The following is a 7,339-nucleotide window of genomic DNA, read 5'->3' as shown; positions in this document are numbered from 1 at the left end:
AATTTTGGGTCTTTAATACCAGAAGTGGATAATTCAAATTTCGGTCTTTAATACCAGAAGTGGATAAGACAAGTCTGACACTAGTAAACTGTTCTTTGTCTTCGGTCTCGATCTGTTGGTTTTTATAGTGTACGCCCAGGGACGCGACAGAAAATATCCAATGGCACACCCAACAAGTACAGAAATAATAATCCAGATATTCATTGTCATCACACATAGCATTAATGTATATCCTAATATAATACGAATCACGTGAATGGAAGATCTCTTACAAATAAGTGAATATGATATTTTCTTTACTCTTTCTTCGTTATCCGACCTAAAAAGTACAAATTGAATAAATTAAGTTCACATAAAAACTTAATATATTTAATGTATTATATAGAATATAAATGGTCACATCTTTCCGATACAAATATATTGGAGTTGCACAAGCTCGTGCTTTTCTCAAACTGTTTATGGAATAAAATTGAGAATGGAAATGGGAAATGTGTCAAAGAGACAACAACCCGACCATAGAAGAAACAACAGCAGAAGGTCACCAACAGGTCTTCAATGTAGCGAGAAATTTTCGCACCGGAGCCGTCCTTCAGCTGTACCCTAAACAAATATATACTACTTCAGTGATAATGAACGCCATACTAATTTCCAAATTGTACACAAGAAACTAAAATTAAAATAATAGAAGACTATCAAATATATAATTTTAATCTGGAAAAGGCGGAAACTTCGATTTAGTTGTTAGAATTGGCTCTTTTAATGTATGCATGTTCAAGTCAGGAGCCTGTTGTTCTGTTCTTGTCGTTGGCTCTTGTTTGTCATATAAGTTTTTCGTAAAATCATTTTTTTCTTTAGAGACGCCTACCTTTAATAGCTTACATTCAACTGTATACGACTGAAAACTGGGATTGTATAATTATCTTCAAAGATCCGGCAGGTTCTGTTAGTAGAGTAAGTAGAACCCTTCCAGAGTACTTGCATTCATCTCAAGTTCTTCATAGGGTTTTTTTAATTAATATTCCCAGTTTTGATTTGCTTTTATCCGATAGTTTTTCATTCTTGAGGTTGAATAAAGAAGATATTTGATGTGTGTGTCAATGGTTTGTTATTCAACTATATATTGATCATGAGGCTAGCTTGCCTACCCTTAATCTGTAAAATTTGCAAAATTTTCATTTCCGGCTTTCGCAGAGTATCACAACGGTGTTGTAAGTAGAGCCTTGATTTATGTTTTGTTCAATCTTAGGATTTCTACGTTGTGGGTTGTCTGTTTTGTTTTTAATCATGTCTGTGATTTTTAATTGCACCCACCTTTGGTAACTTACATTTTCATCCACAATTATATGCATTTTAAATAAATATATAAGATGGAAAGAAAAACTTACCTAGCTGAAGGCAATTTAAATTCAATAACATTTACACATTCAAATAAAACACTCAACAATACCGTTGCAATCATCTCTAAAACTAAACCTGAAAAAAATAATAAAAAAAACATACTGTTACAGATTATCTCGCTTGTATAGATAATGCACATTGTTACAGCTTAGATTTTTGAAAAGAAGTTATTCTTATGCAATGAAAATGCACGTAATTCCACTCATTTAATAATATATTCTGTACATTTTATGGTAATGAGGAACTTCTGATAGCAGCAATGTGAATTTTCATAATTGAAAGAAAGCTAAGCGATTGGCTCTACACATAAGTCTTGTATGATACTTACTGAACAGATCGTCAGTTTGCCATTTCGAGAACAAAAAATATGATGTCGTGTTTGTTGCTAGGAACTTTTGCTAAAACAGAAATCCTTAATTTTATCAACATTACTTTTTCATAATTATATAACACATTTAAAACCGAACTTTAATATTTTTGTAAATGAGATAAGCATATCATAATTGCAACAAAAATTGCTTGGCAATGGAAGCGAGAAAGGAAGTGATAAAAATAAAAAGTCAATCCTCTAGGTTGATATATAGTGTTCAAATTTACTTTGGAACTTTCTACTGAGACAGACTTTGGAGAGGCTTCAAAAGTAAAAACTGTACTGTCTTATAATAATAAACGAGAAAATCGGTCCTCCTGACTAAACCACATTATCACGTTCCTTTGTTTTTGTTTTTGTTCTGTTTCATTTTGTATCTAACACTACACCAATGTAAACTCTCATCTTCCATACTATGTAGTATTTTTGTGTCATTTTTGCATGTCATCCTTTATATCTTCGATTGTATTGTATTGTATTGTATTGTATTGTATTGTATTGTATTGTATTGTATTGTATTGTATTTTGTATTGTATTGTATTGTATTGTATTGTATTGTATTGTATTGTATTGGATTGGATTGTTGTATTGTATTGTATTGTATTGTATTGTATTGTATTGTATTGTATTGTATTGTATTGTATAACCATGTGTAATCCCCCCTTTTTTAACTAACAAACAAACCATACTTAGAGTACAAATGAAAAGAACTAAAGCTTATATAAAGAACATATTGATAGAACTTACCATAACTCTGTTGACAGCTGTAAATGTATACAAAATATTAGCATGCACACTTTATTAAAACATACAGGGACATAAATGCCAGACCATGTATAGCTCGGCACACTTTAAAAACAGACATTTGCCTCCATATGGGGCCTTACGTTCCAAGCATCATTTGCGCAAACAAATGGATCTGAATTAAAAGATGAAAATGTCAGCGTAACATAAAATTAGACAAAATATATAACGGGTGCATTGCAATGAGATGAAGTAATTTCATCTCAATTGATATCTTAGTGCTGGTACAGAAAAAAGCATTGTACTTTATAACTCAACTCTTTCCTTAGTGAGGAACTGTATCAATCATATTGACTCTTTGAATCAGTATGCTATATATAGGACTCTTAAACAAAAATTATTTTCCTTCTGACGAAATTTGTTCAATGAATATATTAATCTATAATATGATATACATAAACACGGTCAAATTGTCTGCTATTAAAAAAGCCATAAATAAAATAATACCGTATGTATAAGATAAGATAAGTTTTCTGTTTTGCTTTTTCAAATCATATTGTGTTGTAAAATTATGCCCTTTATGGGTTCTTGGTTAGATTAATAAAATTCTTATCTTATGACCCGCAGAAGTGAATTACTGACTATATGAGAAGTGAAAAAAAGATAGTTGCCATTTTTGTATTTTTTTTTATCATTGAAATGATTCAAAAACTCTTACCATAATTACAACATATTTAAAGGCATTACTAATTAACAAATCTTCCATCAAGTGTATCATGTGTATGACGCTCTCAAAGATAAGTTCATAGCTATTTTAGTTTGGTACATGTTGTATGATCTTGTATATGCACGAACACGTTTTGATAAAGTGATATAAAGACCTTTGATTTATAAAGCACTATTCTTGAGTGGTTTGTATATATATATATTCTGAATAAGATTTAACACTTTTGAAACCATTTAACAGTCCTACAACTAATAATTTCAGAAGACAAATAAATACAATGTACACAAATTCAAGATGTCAGCAATTATATAATTATGAACAGTATAAAAAATGTGAATTGAAACATAGACAGTCAGAACAAATACAAGGCTTCTAAATGTTCGTTGAAATGCATAATTTATAATTTATAAAAATTTGTTACCTTTTTTCAGGGCTCTGTCATCCGTTTTCGTGCTTGCATGAATTAATTTTCGATAATGTTAATTTCTTTATTAGAACTAATAAAATTCAATATATTCAGTCAAGTATTTTTGTAAACAAACAAAAAAGAATTAAATCCTGTATCAAAAGACAATGAATCAATATACTTTGGTTATACGGAAGATGCCTTGACCTTCTTTAAAAAAAAAAACGGCATTTGAATTGGTGGTTGGCACTACATTTTTATGATACAGGATTGTTTTTATTATGTTCGTACTATATTTTTAGATTTTTTATGATATTTTCAAATAGTTAACCAATATATAAAGTGTGCTTTAAAAATGCAATGCCAAAAAATATTACCGAATATATCTGTTAGGTGAATATTAATGTATATATTACCTAACAACAATTGTTGTTCGTTCAGGACCCGAAGCTCTCAACAACAAGACAGAGTCTATAAAGAAAGGTAAGATAATTCCTTCATTATACCTGAGTATGTATGAAATGTAAAAACTGCAGGTTCCAGTACGGCCTCAGACAATGAGCAAAACCCATTATGCATAGTGAGTGAAGTATTGTTAAAATGTCAAACTAGGGAATACTTTTGCATGATGTTACTCCTTCTTGACATAAATAAACATACGATAATTATTCATTTTTAAATATAAAAGTTCCTCGACCCACGCAAAAGCTTTAAGATTACTATGTCTTCCCCCAACCGACACCCAATAATAGGTAATCCTTGGCATAAATAAAACCCTTATAAAATACCGAATTTTTACATGGAACTCAGTTCTCTCTTATTATTTCATTTTACATTACATATTCATAGGGACAACTTCCTACCACAATATAATGTTCGAAAGTAGTCTTTTCTCATAATAATACAGAGGCGGATTTAGGGGGGGGGCATACATACAAATTGGGCCGTTTAACATGTCAGTAGAATACCAACCCTCCCCCGTGATAACCTGGGACAGTGGTGTAACATTGCAACATTAGAACAAACTAGAAAAATCAGTTGAAAAAGGCTAAACTTATCAGATGGATACAAATAGAAATATTACACAGAGTGGACGTGGCAAAGTACTTGTATATTTTCTACAGTTTCTATTGATATCAAAGTTAATGCTAAGACAAATAAAATGTTTGAAATTTATATGATGCATTGAAAAGTGTATTTCTTACCATCAATATTGTGTGCTTTTTCCTACAGTCCAATGGGGAAAATGATTATGAACTTGTTTAAGGGTAAAACTTTATTCTAGAGCAGGTGTGTTCATTCTCCATTGTATAATTTATCAACAAGGATAACTTATTATGAACCACAGACAAGGTCAAGCTACAGTAGGGCGATTTCAAGGTTTTCTATATACAATGTATAATTATATAGTTGAGGTTTAAAAAAATTCTCAGAACAAGTGCTTATTTGAAAAAAAACTTTGTTAATTTTGAATCTGTATACATGTATCTATGTTGATGAGGCCACACGTAGCCTCTGGCTGTTGACAACCCTCTTTAAATAGATAAAGAACTAAATTGAATTATTTGTAAAATGTATACATGCACATAGCACATAGTTTTTTTTAGTAATGTGTTACTGAAAGAAAAAAAACACAAATCGAACAAAACGATCTTTGGATTGAAATTAAACTTAAAATACAACAGTATAAGGGTCACAGATAACAAATGTTTTGACAGATTTTTGAAATAATCATATCGGATTTAGTTTCAAAGCAGATGATAAAAAAGCACAGTTATGTTGAAACTGAAATTTTGATGGATTCAGTCGAGGATTATGCCAGACAATGGGCTAAGCGCGAGAAGGAAGACGTAGACACTCTATCCGAATGGATTAAGGCAGTGAGGTCGTTAATACAAATCAGAATTAAGAAACTGAATGGGTTCATCAATGCCCATGCTACGTCAATCTTCAAAGATCCAAATGTTGCTAAACACCTATCTGACCTCCATGATGAATATGTTGTTGTCCCCGCAGACAAAGCCCCAAATAACATCGTTTTTATCTGTAAAAGTCATTACATTATTTGCATGATAAACGAATTAGGTATAGACAATTCACTTGGAAACCCAACATATACCCTCACGACACTTACCAAAGAGGAAATCCTGGATAATCATAGGTCTGTTCTTTGTTCCTTTGGTATTTCAACCAAAGATGAAGAACTGGATCTTCCATCACTGTATTGGATACCTAAACTACATAAGTGTCCTTACAAACAACGGTATATTGCTGGGTCTTCCAAGTGCTCCACGAAACCCCTTTCTAAATTATTAACATCCATTTTATCAGCAATCAAAGACGGGCTTCAAAGTTATTGTGAAACTGCCTATTCTAGAGGTGGCGTGAATCAGATGTGGATACTTAAAAATTCCAAAGATCTTTTAGAGTACATACAATCTAACTCTCTTTCATCTTGTAACAGTTTTAAAACATTTGACTTTTCTACTCTTTACACAAGTATTCCACATTCCAAACTAAAAGACAAATTAAAAGAGTTGGTATTACTTTGCTTCATAAAAAAGAATGGCCAACGTAGATACAAGTATCTTGTCTTAAGGAGGGATAAATCATACTTTGTAAAGAATCATTCTGATTCAAACAAAAAATTCTCTGAAACCGATATTATCAAGATGCTTGATTTCTTGATTGACAACATATTTGTTACGTTCGGAGGACGTGTTTTTCAACAGACTGTCGGCATCCCAATGGGAACAAACTGTGCCCCTCTACTTGCTGACTTGTTTCTTTATTATTATGAGGCTGACTTCATGCAGGAACTTCTTAGGAAGAAAGATAAGAAGTTAGCAATATCCTTTAACTCTACTTTCCGCTATAAAGATGACGTTCTTTCACTAAACAATTCAAAATTTGGTGACTATGTGGATCGCATCTATCCCATCGAATTGGAGATAAAGGATACTACAGATACAGTTAAGTCGGCTTCATATCTTGACTTACATCTAGAAATTGACAATGAGGGTCGGTTGAAGACAAAACTTTACGACAAAAAAGATGATTTCAGCTTTCCAATTGTGAACTTTCCATTTCTAAGTAGCAACATTTCAGCAGCACCTGCATACGGGGTATATATCTCCCAATTGATACGATATTCCCGTGCTTGCATTTCCTATCATGATTTTCTTGATAGAGGGTTACTGCTCACAAGGAAGCTATTAAACCAAGAGTTCCAAATGGTGAAGTTGAAATCATCCCTTCGTAAATTTTACGGACGCCATCACGAGTTGGTTGACCGTTATGGAATGACCGTTTCACAAATGATATCGGATATGTTCCTTACGTCGTAACTACAATCCCCTTCCCTTTCATGAATTTGACCTACCGAATTAGACTATTTACTGGATTTGTAATCACATAAGCAACACGACGGGTGCCGCATGTGGAGCAGGATCTGCTTACCCTTCCGGAGCACCTGAGATCACCCCTAGTTTTTGGTGGGGTTCGTGTTGTTTATTCTTTAGTGTGCTATTGTTTTTCTGTTTGTCTTTTTCATTTTTAGCCATGGAGTTGTCAGTTTGTTTTAGATTTACGAGTTTGACTGTCCCTTTGGTATCTTTCGTCCCTCTTTTATGTTCATATTTCTAAAAAGAGTGACGATTTTCCATAAAAATACAAATTAATTGGTCTTACGTAG

Source organism: Mytilus trossulus, chromosome 14 (assembly GCF_036588685.1).
Source record: "Mytilus trossulus isolate FHL-02 chromosome 14, PNRI_Mtr1.1.1.hap1, whole genome shotgun sequence".
Taxonomy (NCBI): Eukaryota; Metazoa; Mollusca; class Bivalvia; order Mytilida; family Mytilidae; genus Mytilus; species Mytilus trossulus.
Note: the sequence above shows the minus strand (reverse complement) of the source record.